This window comes from Pelodiscus sinensis, chromosome 22, assembly GCF_052426305.1.
Source record: "Pelodiscus sinensis isolate ZL-2025 chromosome 22, ASM5242630v1, whole genome shotgun sequence".
Lineage (NCBI taxonomy): Eukaryota > Metazoa > Chordata > Testudines > Trionychidae > Pelodiscus > Pelodiscus sinensis.
This window is the reverse complement of record NC_143073.1, coordinates 4,210,769-4,226,373: the sequence shown is the minus strand read 5'-3', so window position 1 is coordinate 4,226,373 and position 15,605 is coordinate 4,210,769.

Sequence of the window (15,605 nt, the reverse complement as noted above, 5' to 3'; positions counted from 1 at the left end):
GAGGCAGCAAATTTTCAGATGATACAAAATTACTCAAGAGAGATAAGTCCAAAGCAGACTGCAAAGTGTTACAAAGGATCTCACAAAACCGTGTGACTGGGCAACAAAAGGGATGTGAGTGTGAAATTCAGTGTTGATAAATGCAAAGTAATGCACATTGGAAAACATAATCCAACTATATATGCAAAATAATGGGATCTAAATTAGCTGTTACCACTCAAAGAAACTGTGGCATCACTGTAGATAGTTATCTGAAAATAGAGGCTCAATGAACAACGGCAGTGAAAAAGCTAATGAGAGATAAGACAGAAAATATAATACCACTATAAATCCATGGTATAATTGCACCTGGAATACTGCGTGCAGTTGTGATCATCCCATCTCAAAAAGGATATATTGGAATTTGAAATGGTACAGAGAAGGGCAACAAAAATGATGAAGGGTAAGGAACAGCTTCTGTATGAGAGGAGACACAGCCTAAAATGTCTTACAAATTGCATGAACCGCCATTACTACTGGAGCATTATTAAACTCCATATAAGCAGGAGAGAGGTGTATGTGTGTAAACTGGTTCAGTATTCAGAGCACTAGCTTTAAGCTCTGTGACCTGGGCAAGTCATGAAGACACGTCTACACGGGAAGAGAAATTGAAGCTGAATCCAGTATAACTGGACTCGGGCAAACCGGAGGTGAAGACAAAGGAAGCTGGGAGTGACACTGCTGTGGTCCATCCCACCTTGGAACCCCACAACGAGCTGCACTGCTACAAATCACAGCTTATCTTGTGCTCCAGTGTACCTAAGGTGGGAGGTTTGTCGTGGTGGATCTTTACCAGTGTCTGACATGATGGTAAATCCCAAGCTTAGAGAGGTCTGATGCTTAGAACACAGGTCCCTGCAAGTCTGCGCAATCCAGAGGGGATAGAAGACTAAGCACGGGAATGGAACTGGTGGAAGGAGATGTCTGAAGTGAAAAGGATTCATGGGCCATCACGGAGGCGAGAAAAGGAAAAGCCTGCAGCTGGAAGAAGGTCATGGAATGGGATGTGTACCCTGTCTCTAATAAATACACTCCGTGTGCTTTTTATTTGATGGGCTGAGCACACTTTCCGAGGGTGAATATGTATTATTGTCTCCATTTTATGGATGGGAAAACAAGCACGGAGAGAGGAAGATCAACAGGAACAGAACCCAGGAATACTGATGCCCAGTCCTTTGCTTGCACACTGACCGCTAGGCCACGCGCTGCCTCTAACGCAACAATCAGGTGCAATTTGATGAGTGAAATAATCTCTTTGTTCTTCCCCCTTAAACAGATGTTAAGGGTAATCCAGGAGAATACTTAAAACTAAAAAAATGCTGCTGTGCAATAAACAAGACATTTGCTTTTTGCTCAAGCTTTGCGCCTGGAGAGGAAATAAGATAAGATAGGATTCCCCTGAAGAAACCCGCATGACATAGCTCACATTCCTCTGCAAATGGAGGGAGAAATCTCTCACTTAACAAAGGGGTAGTTAATGGCTGGTGAAATGAAACAAAGTCCATTAGTGATAGAAATGTAGCTGTGTTAGTCTGGTGTAGCTGGAACAAAATACAGGACTATGTAGCACTTTAAAGACTAACAAGATGGTTTATTAGATGATGAGCTTTCGTGGGCCAGACCCACTTTTTGATCTGAGGAAGTGGGTCTGGCCCACGAAAGCTCATCATCTAATAAACCATCTTGTTAGTCTTTAAAGTGCTACATAGTCCTGTATTTTGTTTCAAAGTCCACTAAGCAGTCCCAGACTCTGGGGTGCAAATCACTGTTTGCAAGAATGGCCTAAGGGGGGAACATGGCTCAAGACAGCACTTCTGTGAATGAGCAAAATCAGTAGGAAGCTACCGACTTCCTTTTGCCAGTTTGGAGAGAGAGTCCTTCAGACCCTGACTAGGACCAGGATGGGGCGCATCGCGTCAGCTCAGCATCCTGTGGATTGAAAGATCATTTGTTTCGGTGGGCCTGGTCTCTGCTCACTTCTGGTCTATATTTTTTATTGGCAATAAGGATGTCCTTCTGGGAGGCAGCTGTGGCCAGCTGTTTTGGTTGAGTAGGTAAGCCTCGCCAATGGGTTAAGGTTAACTGGTGGGAGCCGAAGTGACAAGGAGTCCTGTGGCACCTTCTGCTTCACATCCTGCCTAAGCTCTCTGGCAGTGCTGGGGCCTGCCCTTAAACAGCTGGAGTTTTGGGGGGGATCAGTGATGATTCTTGGCCATGCTGAAGGAGCAGGATGAACGAAGGTGTTCTGTCCATGCCCACTATCACTTGATAAATAGCATACAAGGCTGGAGAATGGAAGCTAAGTCATGATAGCTGGGAATTTCAGCCGTCACCGACCAGTCACGGAGGTAACTGCAGCAATGCAAACCTCTGAGCTAGACGCGTAAAACTGTTTTCAGCCACAATTTGCACCTCATTCCTGCTTGATACCAGAGGCAGTCTGTTAGCTTGTGGCTAATAAAGTGGATCAGGACTCTACAGACCAGGATTCTATTCCTGGCTCTACCACAGGCCTGTGTAGGACTGGGCAAGTCAGTCCCCCTCTCTGTCTCTCTCTGTTTTGTCTAGATTCTTGAGGACAGGGACAGTTTCTCACTGTGTGGATAATCATTGTAAAGGGGGTCCCCGATTTCAGCTAGGGCCTTCAGGCCGTGCTGTAATACACATAGGCTGCGTCTAGACTGGCAAGTTTTTCCGCAAAAAGCAGCTGCTTTTGTGGAAAAACTTGCCAGCTGTCTACACTGGCTGCTTGAATTTCTGCAAGAACACTGACTTCCTACTGTCTGAAATCAGTGCTTCTTGCGGAAATGCTATGCTGTTCCCGTTTGGGCAAAAGCCCTCTCGCGCAAATGCTTTTGCACAAGAGGGCCAGTGTAGACAACGCGGTATTGTTTTGCGCAAAAAAGCCCCAATCGCAAAAATGGCGATTGGAGCTTTCTTGCACAAAACCGTGTCTAGATTGGCACAGACGCTTTTCCGCAAAAAGTGCTTTTGCGGAAAAGCGTCCGTGCCAATCTAGACGCTCTTTTCCGCAAATGCTTTTAACGGAAAACTTTTCCGTTAAAAGCATTTGTGGAAAATCATGCCAGTCTAGACGTAGCCATACAGAACAGCAAATCATGGCTCAGCCCATCTACAGGACGGGTTTTGCGAAGCAGCAGCTATCACCCGGGCTGTAACTGGGGCAAAGCCTCACTTTTGGCTTTGAAGCTGCTGTTTGTCAAAAGTCTTTGCTTTAGAATTTCCCAGTGCAAGCGAGCCACCTACACACACAGCACGTCCCTGAGTGGGGGCAGACAATAGAGGGGTAGTGGGATGCGCCTCACCCTGGCCAATCATTGCTTCCAGCGGTGATACTGCACCATTCCCAAGATTGCAGGAAAGAAGGATTACTGACCCACAGTAACGGGCCTCTTTGACATGCGCTGGCTACACAAACCCTATGCTTGGTGTGCACGTCTCCCAGGTGGTATGTTCCAGATTGCTGACCAAAGGAATCCAGTATGCGGGGGACCTATACCCAGTGTCTCCTATGTGAGGGCATGAAGAACCCCACTGTCCCTCAGTTCCTTCTCCAATACCGAATCTGATAGGCATAAAGGATCTGCCAACGAAAGGTTCTGGGGTCGGCAGATCCCCGTCTAGACTGCCGCACTGTGCCAACAATCAGCTGATTGGCACCGCGCGGAGGCCATTTTGATTTAAATGAAGCGGCGATGATTTAAATCGCAGCTTCATTTCCCTTTGCCGTCCTGCCTAATCCTCCGTTGACGGAGCCATGTAGTTTAGACTCACCCTCAGTGACTAACAAGCTGCTGTTCAATTGCTTGAAGGTGAGAATTCTGCATCTGACTTTAAAAAAACCAAAAAAACACCTGCAAGACCACCCTACGTAGAAGCCTCTAGAGGAACCAGGCCTTGTAAAGGTGACTCTGGTTCCTGTAGCTACCATGTACATTTCAGACACAGCAATATTCAGGTGGAGCTACCCTGGCAAACTCACAAGTCCCTAAGCAGTAGGCGATGCACTCTGAGAACCTCTCCATGGCTATAGGTTGCTCCTTAACTCTATGAGGACAAATAGTCCAGTCTGAATGATCTGGTCCTGTCCAAATAAAGAAAAAAAGGCCTGTGCACCGCTACTAAGATGCCAGACGATGTTGTGAGGACCAGGACTTTAACAGGGTTCAAAATAGAGCTAGATACATTCATGGATGATAGGTCCATCAATGGCTATTAGCCAGGATGGGCAGGAATGGTGTCCCTAGCCTCTGTGAGAGGCTGGAGATAGATGACAGGGGAGGGATCACTTGCTGATTCCCTGTTCTGTTCACTCGCGCTGGGGCAGCTGGCATTGGCAGCTGTCGGCAGACAGGACACTGGGCTAGATGGACCTTTGGTCTGACCCAGTGTGGCCGCTCTTAGGTTAAGTGTGTGAATCAAGCTTGCTCCAGGGTTGAGTGATTTTTCTCTCTCACTTTCCTCTTCCTGTCTCTCATGTAATTATGGCTGACCCAACTGGCATACCTGAGGTGGCCTGATCTGTCTCTGTGGGGCGGGCGAGTTAGCCTGTGCGACCAGAGCGAGCCGGAGAACAAGAAGTCCATTGTGTGACAAACGTTTGAGGTTTCAGTATTTGTTTTTGTTTCACAATGGACCCAAACCAAATATTTTTACAAGACGGGATTGTGGCCCGAGGCCTGTTTTCAGCTCAGGAAGGCCCGGTTTTCGATGTGGGTCTCTTTCAGGGAGAGGAGCATGCACCGGGGACGGCAGGAATCGGCACGTCGAAAATGTCATCGAGACAGCTGTCCCGCTACAAAATGTCTCGGTTTTGACAGGACCGTGTGTTTGGACAAAAACACCCAGCAGGAGGCGTTGCTCCACTGGTAGCAGTGAGGGAAGTAGGTCAAGCAAGGTGAAAAGGATACTGCAGTGAGGGCACCTGGAGATGAAGCACCTCATCCTGGCCGCCCACTAGGATTCCGATGGAGGGGAATTCAAGCCTCTATAGTCAGGGTTCCTAAGGGCGTTTCAAGCTCCTCTCTCTTTGTTCTGCCTGTGAGGTTTATGCTCTTTAATCATGCAAAGCACAGGTCATACGCACCCAACAAGGATCCTACACTCACCCTAGCTCATCTGTCCCTTGGCAGACAACTTATGTTCAGGCAGGCAAAGTCCTTCTTCCCCTTGTCCCTGCCGCAGCCTCCTCATCTAGCGCAAGACGTTTCTCTTCTGACGTTTCACAAAGTCCACTTAGAGCAGGGGGGCACCAACTTTTTTAAGCACGAGATCACTTTTTGAATTTAGGTGCAATCCAAGATCTACCTCAAACATAAATATCTTTGCCCTGCCTCCTTCCTACCCCTTCGCCAAGGCCCGCCCCTGCTCACTCCATCCTCCCTCTCTTGCCCATCCTCACTCACTTTCGGCAGGTTGTGGTGGAGGGTTGGGCGCAGGATCTGGTCTTGGATTAAGGGATCTGGAGTGTGAGAGGGGCTCTGAGCTGTTCTTGGAGCAGCTGGGATGTAGGAGGGGGTTCTAGGTGCAGGCTAGGTGGATGCTAGGGTGCTCAGGGCTAGGACAAGGGCTTGGGGTCCAGGAGGGGGTTCATGACTGGGGTAGGACTTTGGATGTGAGCCCCAGCTGGGCACAGCTGGTGGCTCCTGGGTGGGGGTGCAGTGGGGCTAAGGCAGGCTCACCCCTGCCCTGGCCCTGCACCACTCCCTAAGGCAGCCAGCAAACTCCCTCCCAAGTCCTGTTGTGCCCCTTCTCTGCTCTGTGGAGACAGGATACAGAGTGGGAGGGGGGCACCCTGACATCAGCACCCCTCTTCTGCCCTGCACAGCAAGCAGGAGGCTCCCAGGGGGAGGGACAGCTCTAAGGCAAAGGGCAGGAGCTGAGCAGCAGTGGAGGGAAGGGACAGCTGAAGGGCTGCACTTGACAGCCTCTTGGCCAAACCAGTCAGGATCGCCTGTCAGAGGCTCCAAGATCTACCAATAGATTCCAATCTACTGGTTGGTGACCACTGACTTAGAGTCATACTAAGGTTACCTGCTTCTTTCGTTACATTTTTGGGGTCATTTTCCATCCATCCCAACCCCACCTTCAGACAAGGGGAAGAACAGGAATTGGCCTCTTTTATCCCAAAATGTTTCATTTCATAAATAGGCCCTTGAGTGCTGAGTGTTCACCAGTTTCTGGCCAGAAAGAGACATGACACGGCCCTGCAAACTCAGGGGCTACGTCTAGACTGGCATGATTTTCCGTAAATGCTTTTAACGGAAAAGTGTTCCGTTAAAAGCATTTTTGGAAAATCGCGTCTAGATTGGCACGGACGCTTTTCCGCAAAAGCACGTTTTGCAGAAAAGCGTCCGTGCCAATCTAGACGCGCTTTTCTGCAAAAAAGCCCCGATCACCATTTTCGCGATCGGGGCTTTTTTGCGGAAAACAAATCTGAGCTGTCTACACTGGCCCTTTTGCGCAAAAGTTTTGTGCAAAAGGGACTTTTGCCCGAACGGGAGCAGCATAGTATTTCCGCAAAAAACACTGATTTCTTACAGTAGGAAGTCAGTGCTTTTGCGGAAATTCAAGCGGCCAGTGTAGACAGCTGGCAAGTTTTTCCGGAAAAGCGGCTGATTATCCGGAAAAACTGGCCAGTCTAGACACAGCCAGGGGGAGCCACAAACAGAGGCTTTCCATAATGCAGTCATTTCAGGATATGATTTCATAATCTCATCCAAAATCCAGACTCCCCCCCCAATGTGTGTCAGAGGGCAGGGGAGCCATATGACTGGCCTACAACTGTGGTGCACACAACAATGTAAAGACAATGAAGTAATGAGGTCAGCGAGTGTTGAGCAATAACATTGTCAATAATTATCAGTCACTACATAGGAAACTGACGTCACTACATAAAGATAAGAAAAAGAGTCGTCCAGGTACAACCGAAAGAAAAAAACCCTCAGATCGTTACATCATAGAGAACATGAAAGTGACTTTCCAACCTTGAGCCCGTGAGGTTGCCCCCTCCCAGGGATGACAGTGACCCTGACGGATGAATGGCAAGTGACTCTTGGCCTATATATTAATCATCTCCTTTTCATCCTAGCAATAAAACGTCAGGCAGGAAATCCTATACCTGGAGTTGTGTTGCACCATAAACATACAAAAGGCTGTTCTGGGCCGTGTCCCACATACACTATGGTCCACAGAAGCACAAGAAAGGGGAAGTTGAAGGTGAGATCTGGAAAGGGAATGACTCAGGGTATGTCTGCACTGAATTCCTCTTTCGAGAGAGGAATGCAAATGCAGCTGAGTGAAATTGCAAAGGAAGCGCGGATTTGAATGTCCCGCACTTCATCTGCGTAATCGCGTCCGGGCGCTATTTCAAAATACCCTATTTTAAGAAAAGAAACGCAGGCTAGACGCAGTTATTTCGAAAGAAAACCCTTCTTTCGAAATTAGCTTTAGACCTCATTTTATAAGGAGTAAACGTAACTGCAAAAGAAGGGTTTTCTTTCAAAATAGCCGCGTCTAGACTGCGTTTCTTTTTTCAAAATAGGGTATTTCGAAATAGCGCCCGGACGCGATTATGCAAATGAAGCGCGGGACATTCAAATCTGCGCTTCCTTTGCAATTTCGCTCAGCTGCATTTGCATTCCTCTCTCGAAAGAGGACTGCAGTGTAGACATACTCCCGGTGAGCCTGATTTTCCTCTGACCCTGCGCTTTACATTCATGTAACGTCATCGAAATCAATGGCAAGCACAATAATGGTCACTTGAGCTGTGCGTGTGCTCCGCCGCCATTGCGACCGCTGGTAAAGCCAGACAGCAGGAGATTTGCTTAACACCAGAACCACCCAAACTCCAGGGAAACCAATGGAATTTCCTCGGATTTACATCCGTGCCCGAGAGGAGAATCAGCTCCGTGCCTTGCAGTAGGACAGGATTTCTGGATAAACACAGCACACACGGCCGACTGGCCTCTCAACTGCAGTCAGAAAAGGGACAGAGAAGGAGCGCTTTGGAACGTGTGCAGCAAGTGCAAGTAGTAAACTCCTTACCGTGGAGAGGAGAAAATTCACGGCCACTGCACATACACAGCCCTTTGGAGCCAATGGGAATATGGAGTAAGTTCCAGCACGTCCCAGTGACGTCAGCCTGAGTTACAAGCGCTCAGCCTTGTTGAACATGAGGCCTGTAACATCACAAACCATCAGAGACAGGATACGGGCCTGCACAGTCCTAAATGCCAGACAAGGTCAGTCCTTTCCCATGATCCTAGAGGATAAAGACTTTATTGGCAAGGTCTTTGAAGCACGAACTTCAAGCCAGGTGCTCTAGGCCTGTGGTCCCCAAACTTTTTGTGTGGCGGGTGCCACACTGGTGGGTGACATCCCGCTGCGTCGCCCGGCTGGCTGGCCGGCCCCGTGCCAAGTGCACCTGCGCCAGACCCCCCACCGCGGCCATTTCACCACTCCGGACCCACCACTCTGCTCCCGCGGCTTCCCTGCCACACTCCTCGGCAGGTTCTCCCGCCGCCAGTGCTTCCCCACGCCCCTTTACAGCGCGAGTTCGGCCCCACAGCACATGTGGCCTGTCCTCCCCTGGCCATCCTGCGTCGTGACCCCGACTAGGCGGGCGCACATAAATGCCCTGGCGGGCGCGGGCACCGCTTTGGGGACCACTGCTCTAGGCCTTTTAGAAACTCAGTGAGTCCACTGAGTTTTTGAGTACATCTATGAACATATGAGTGGTGTGTTTGTATTTCTAGAACAAAATCATTAAATTTTATATAGCCTTTTTATCCAAGGTGCTTTACAATAGTTAGCTAAGTGCAAGCAACTTTTGGAAAGATCAATTTTCAAGTGATCCGCAAAAAGACCAACAAAACCCCCCCCAAAAAAAACCCCAGTTCGAGAATCACTGTTCTAGTGATTTTGGCATTAGAAAAGGTTCAGAAAATAGCAACTAAAATGATGAGGGGTTTGGAACGGATCCCATATGAGGAGAGGCTAAAGAGACTGGGACTTTTCAGTTTAGAAAAGAGCAGACTGAGGGGGTATATGATAGAGGTCTATAAAATCATGAGTGGTGTGGAGAGGGTGAATAAAGAAACATTATTTACTTGTTCCCATAATATAAGAACTAGAGGACACCAAACGAAATTAATGGGTAGCAGGTTTAAAAGGAATAAAAGAAAGTAGCGATAGTTCGAATTAGGAGCTTTAATTCGAACTACCTAGCCCATGCCGCGTGTAGCCGCGGGCAGGTAGTTTGAACTACGAGGCATTTAAAAATGGCAGCGCCCGGGAACATGCAAATAAAGCCCGGGATATTTAAATCCCGGGCTTCATTTGCAAGTTCGAATGACTACATTAGCCACCCTAGTTCGAACTAGAGTGGCAGTGTAGACATACCCTAATAGAGTTTAAAAAAGAGCTAGATACATTCATGGAGGTTAGGTCCATAAAAGGCTATTAGCCAGGGGATAGAAATGGTGTCCCTGGCCTCTGTTTGTCAAAGGCTGGAGAGGGATGGCAGGAGACAAATTGCTTGATCATTGTCTTCAGTCCACCTCCTCTGGTGCACCTGGCACTAGCCATTGTCAGCAGACAGGCTACTGGGCTAGATGGACCTTTGGTCTGACTCAGTCTGGCCGTTCTTATCTTCTTAGTCCCTATTTTGATAGCAGCGGTTTGACTGCATACAGGACAGTGCAGCCCAACTCAAGAAAGATACCACACCGGCATCATCCTTCCAAAGGGTTGGGGAAGAAACGAGAGCACGAAGCCTCCTGCTTTTTCTCCACAGCACTGCATGCTGAATGCTGGAGGGAAGCAGGGTAGATTTAGGAACCTGAAATTGTTAAAATCAGAAGAGTGATACGTATCCAATAAAGGTTGCATTGTGGAACCAATTACTTGCATCCAGGCAGATTAAAGGAAGGCCACGAGGCAATAGGATTTGAAGGACATCAGCAAGAATGAGAAAAAAAATCTGTGAAAGGAATGGGATAAAACAGAGCCAGGAAAAATGCAGGCTGGAAACTAAGCTGCCGGCTGCTGGAAGCGATGGAAAAATACAGAGGGGAGTAATGGGAATCCTGCTCATTAAGCTGATCACCTTTGAACTAGACAAAGCGCTCTGGACTGTTTTACAGGGAACAGGTCAGTGGTAGGCTAGGGGAGAGGATGGACTTAATTCTCTTGGGACACATTTTAATTCCCGTATTTTTTACGTGCTACTATGGGAGCTTCAAGCTTCACTGGCAGAATGAGTCAGTCAAACAACCTGCCCCTTGGGAAGGGAAGCATGAGCTGTTCTTTGAGCCACCTCGGCCAGGTGGGCCGAGCAAAACCAAGCTCTCGCAGCATAGCTTATTCCAGCTGCCGAGTGACACAAGCGTTACTAGCAAAACCATCGTTTTTCTTGGCTAACATTTCCAACAAAAACACGTGAACAAAATCCTTGACCAACCTCTTCCTTCTACCCCGGCCACAGTTGCATTTCTGGGGGGCCAGATGGACTGTGGACAACTGTTTGGGATGACAATCCTAGAGCAGTGTCAGACTAAACATTACTTTTAGTTAAAAGTTGGTTGATGGAGTTGTGCAGGACTGGCTCTCCTCTGAAGAGGGGACATGATAGCGGTTTTCAAATATCTAAAAGGGTGTCACAAGGAGGAAGGAGAAAATTTGTTCCTCTTGGTTTCTGAGGACAGGACAAGGAGTAATGGGCTTAAAGTGCAGCAAGGGAGGTTTAGATTGGACATTAGGAAAAAATTCCTAACTGTCAGGGTGGTCAAATATTGGAATAAATTGCCAAGGGAGGTGGTGGAATCTCCCTCTCTGGAGATATTTAAGAACAGGTTAGACAGACATCTGTCAGGGATGGTGTAGACGGAGCTTGGTCCTGCCTTGAGGGCGGGGGGCTGGACTCGATGACCTCTCAAGGTCCCTTCCAGTCCTATGATTCTATGAAGCCAATTGAGTTGAACTCAGTTCAGACTGGGGGTTATGCCAGTACAGCTATGTTAGTCACAGCTCACTCCCCTGACTGGACTGGTATAGCTATGCCAGCAAAAGATGTAGCCTAGACTTGGTCCTAGCCATTTACCTTTTAATTAGAAGACCTTGTTCCTCTTGGCCTGGGTGTGGACCTGCAAAGCCAGGGTTCCTCTCCCCCACCCAGGATAGATGTAAAGTTACACCTCGCTTGCATAATTCTTCTTGTGCCGTTCTAGTTCACCAGCTCCTGTTTACAGTTCACACATGGACAATCTATGCAAGAAACCAAAGTTTGCAACTGAACAATGCATTCCAGGAAAGTTATTTCTGATTCAGTAGATCAGATAAAGCGTTTCCTTTTACCGGCCCAACAAACAAACAAAATGTCAGGTCCCTAAGGTCCATTCTTCAGCTGCAAGGACTCTATTCTTGCTGGGTATTGAATTCTTATCACTAAAACCAATACAGGTTAAAAAAGGCTTAGGAGATGCTTGGAGATCGTTCAGGTGCCACAGGGCAAGACCTGGTGTATATTTCCCTTCAAGTGCAGAGCGCTGAGCACACACACAAACATGGGCACAGCACATACTTGGCATAAGACACGGAACACTCTGTTCCTGACCAGGGCACAATACCGAAACTGGCACTCCTGGCCTGCCATGGGAACAGATGAACTTGAGTTGTGATACATCTAACAAGGATCTGGTACGTCTTACTAGAAAACTGATCTAAAAAGTAGCATGGCCCCTGTATGATGGCTCTTTAGTTCAGTTCCATATATTTCAAGGTGGCTGAAAGACCAAGATGTGTTTCAGCATCAATTATGAGTGGGAAGACGGTGGCTGTGTCTAGACTGGCCAGTTTTTCCGGAAAATCAGCCGCTTTTCTGGAAAAACTTGCCAGCTGTCTCCACTGGCCGCTTGCATTTCCGCAAAAGCACCGACTTCCTACTGTAAGAAATCAGTGCTTTTTGCGGAAATACTATGCTGCTCCCGTTTGCGCAAAAGGGCCAGTGTAGACAGCTGAGATTTGTTTTCCGCAAAAAAGCCCCAATTGCGAAAATGGCGATTCGGGCTTTTTTGCGGAAAAGTGCATCTAAATTGGAATGGACGCTTTTCCGCAAAAAGTGCTTTTGTGGAAAAGCGTCCGTGCCAATCTAAACGCTCTTTTCCGAAAATGCTTTTAACGGAAAACTTTTCCGTTAAAAGCATTTCCGGAAAACTTTTCCATTAAAATCATTTCCGGAAAATCATGCCAGTCTAGATGTAGCCAGGGGGTTTTCTTCATTTCCTCTTTCTATTAGAAAAATTAGGTTAGGCCTAACCTTCTCTCCCTGCAATCAATGGAATTTTTGCAGGGATTTTAACAAGAGCAGGATTAGGCCCTGTTGTGACCATGTGCCCAGTCTTAAGTTAAAACACTCACATGGGCGCACACACAAAGCAAGAGGTGAGCACAGGACTTGTGTTAGGCTTTTGTAAAGTGCCTCTTCTCATGGTTTGCTAGTATTATCGCATATTCCCTACGAATGACGTGTAAACCCTTCGAGCTAGTCTGGTTTCAATAAGCGAGGTCAGTGAAATGAAATGCTGTAATTTAGTAACAGGATCTAACTGCACGGAGAAAGAAACAGATATTAGAACTTAAGAAAGCAGATCAGAGACGTGTATTTTAAAAGCGGGAGCTTATTTTCCAGACATAACAACAAAATCCATCACATTGACTTTTCAAAGTGAGATATAGGGGGCTCCAGGTGTCTAGGTTCAGACTCAGCACACTGTTAAACCACCAGGGAGGTTGCCTAGACTAAATTCTAGGGCTGTGTCTACACTACGTTTTTTTTGTGGACGAGGCAATGCAAACGAAGTGCTCATTAGCATTTTCTCATACTTCATTTGCATAATCTCGTCCGATGCTTTTTGTACAAGAGGTTTTTGTGCAAAAACTAGCAGTGTAGACAGATCCATTTTGTGCAAAAAAACCCTTTTGTGCAAGATCTGTTTACTTTTCTGCGGCATAAGGATCTTGTGCAAAACGGATCCGTCTACACTGCTAGTTTTTGCGCAAAAACCTCTTGCGCAAAACGCATTCGAAGAGATTATGCAAATGAAGCATGAGAAAATGCTAATGAGTGCATCATTTGCATGGCCGCTTCCACAAAAAAAAACGTAATGTAGACATAGCCTAGGTCTGAAAAACTTGCGCTCCCTGGGACCACAACTCCGAATCCTGCTGGAAATTAACTCAGTGCTGCCTCTCCACAGCAGATCAAATGAGTTCTCCAGTTTCCTGTGAATAGAAACCTTTCAGATAAGACTTTAAACACTGAGTTCCTGTCAGCCACACACAGACTTTTACGGAACCTAGATTTCATTATGGGAGACAGATGTTGCCCCAGAAATCTTGGCTAACATCTCCCCTCCATCGTTGGTTACTGCCCTCACTCCAGACACAGCTGCATTTCAGGAGGACCAGATGGACTGTGCCTACTTTGTGGAGTGAGCAGTGTAAAAAATGAAATACTTTCATTAAAAGATTTGTTGGGGGATCAGCTTTGTGCTGATCTCAATCAGAAATCAGGCGAGTCTTGCTTTACAAATTCTTGATTAGCATCTCTCACTTATCCCACTTGGTCTCTAGTATTGATTGGCCGTTTCCCCCCTTTGGTCAAGTGGGTCAGCATGGGGCATTCTACTCACTTGTCCTAATATTTGCCAAAGGGTATTCTTACTGGAAAAGGCACATTGCAGATAGAGAGAGCAGAGTCCCCTTTGCTTTCGGCTCAGTTCTCGTTTTCCATTCAGTGCTGAACAAACTTAGGATGTAGCCTAAAAAGAACGCAGGTAAAGAAGGCAGGTGGTGGGGGGCTCACAATGACGCCCTGAAATTAGGGACTATTAACTGAGGAGGAAAAGTTTAGCCATGACCCTGGTGTCACCCTCTTCTCCCTAGATCCAGCTGGAGAAAGGATTTTGCCTCCGAACAAGAGAGGTCAGTTACAAGGTGGCAGGTAGTTGCTCCATCAAGCTCTGCTTCAGAACCATTGACGTCAACTGATTTTGGATCAGACCCTTACTTCCATGGTAGCTGCAGCCCTATAATCTGACTTTATACACCAGGAAACACAGCCACCCTTTTCTCCATGTACCAGTGGGACAGCCACAAAAACATTCTCACACTGGGGAGGAAAAAGAGCTATTCCCTAGAGCTCCAATAGTCTACCCTGATCCTGTCTGGCTTCCTGAGTCAACCCTGGACCTCCCAGGCATCAGCCTATAGAACAATGGTTCTTAAACTTGTGAAGACCGAGAAACACCAAACAATAATTGTTTTTTATGAGGAACGCCAAGAAAAAAAAAAAAAAAAGTCGCCTACCCCTTTAAGGGTGGCAATTTTGAATCCTGTTGTTCTCCGCGGCCATGGAACACGGTTTTAAGAAACCCTGCTCTAGAATCTACTAGCAGATGGACCCACTGTTGTTCAGGTCTGTAACTGAAGTGATGGTTTTCTTTAAATAATGAAAAATGTCCATGTTTTAGTTCAATGATGGTCTTTTAAAAAATGAAGGAAAACGAAGGCTGGAGTGAGGGTTCAGGAGTAAAGAGAGACGGGGGAGGGTGGCTAAGGGTAGAGGGCTGGAGGGGGACTCAAGGCAGAGGGCGAGGCCCCCAGGGCAGAGGGAAGGAAGTGGGGGTGCAGAAGTCCAGGCAGGTGGGAGGTGTAGGGCTCAGGGCAGGGAGGTGTGTGTTGGGGAGTGTCTTACCGGGGCCGTCCGTGGCACTGAGGGTGGTTCTGCTCCGGCGGCAGCTCCTCCCAGGGGGCCGTGGCAGTGTTCCCCGGCTAGTGGTTCCTCCCAAGGGCTGGGGCTGTGCTCCCTGGAGGGCGGCTCCTCCCAGGAGAGGGGAATCGGGGTCTGTGGGCTGGCCCCAGCCTCCAGCAGCCCCTCTGTGGCTTGCAGGCTGTGTGTGCGTGTGGGGGGGGGGTTGAGGGCCTGCCGGCTGTCTGGGGTGGAGCAAGGCTCCAGTGCCCACCCCTGGCCTCCAGTGCCCACCCCTACCCAGGCAGGGGCCAAGCTCTAGGTAGGACTACTCCCTGCTCTAGTTGGTCCCCCCCACATCCTGCAGGCTGTCTGAGGGGGCTAGGCCTCAGGGGCTGCCCCCTCCTCCAGCAGCCCCCCCACACTGCCTGCAGGCTCTCCACAGGCATGGGGGTCGCTTTACTCCATCTGATGGCAGGCAAGATGGTGGAGTCCCAGCCCCACTGCCCACTTGGTGCTGCAGCTGTCCCCAGTGGCCACTCTCAGTATTGCCTCCCTCCTCTCTGCGCACCTTCCTTCTGCATCCCTCTCCTCTCTGCCCCCTTCTTTTCCATGCTATGGAAAATAGCCCCATTCCCGGTATGCCCTGTCTTTTAGGCACAGCCAAACCCTGCCCCTGGTTTAAGGTCAGAGGCAGCTGCATTCCAAACGGGGTCCTAACTCTTGTGGTTTAGGAGGAGCTCCTGAACAAGCGGACTCACAGCCACACTAAAATATCTGTATCTAGATTGTCCTT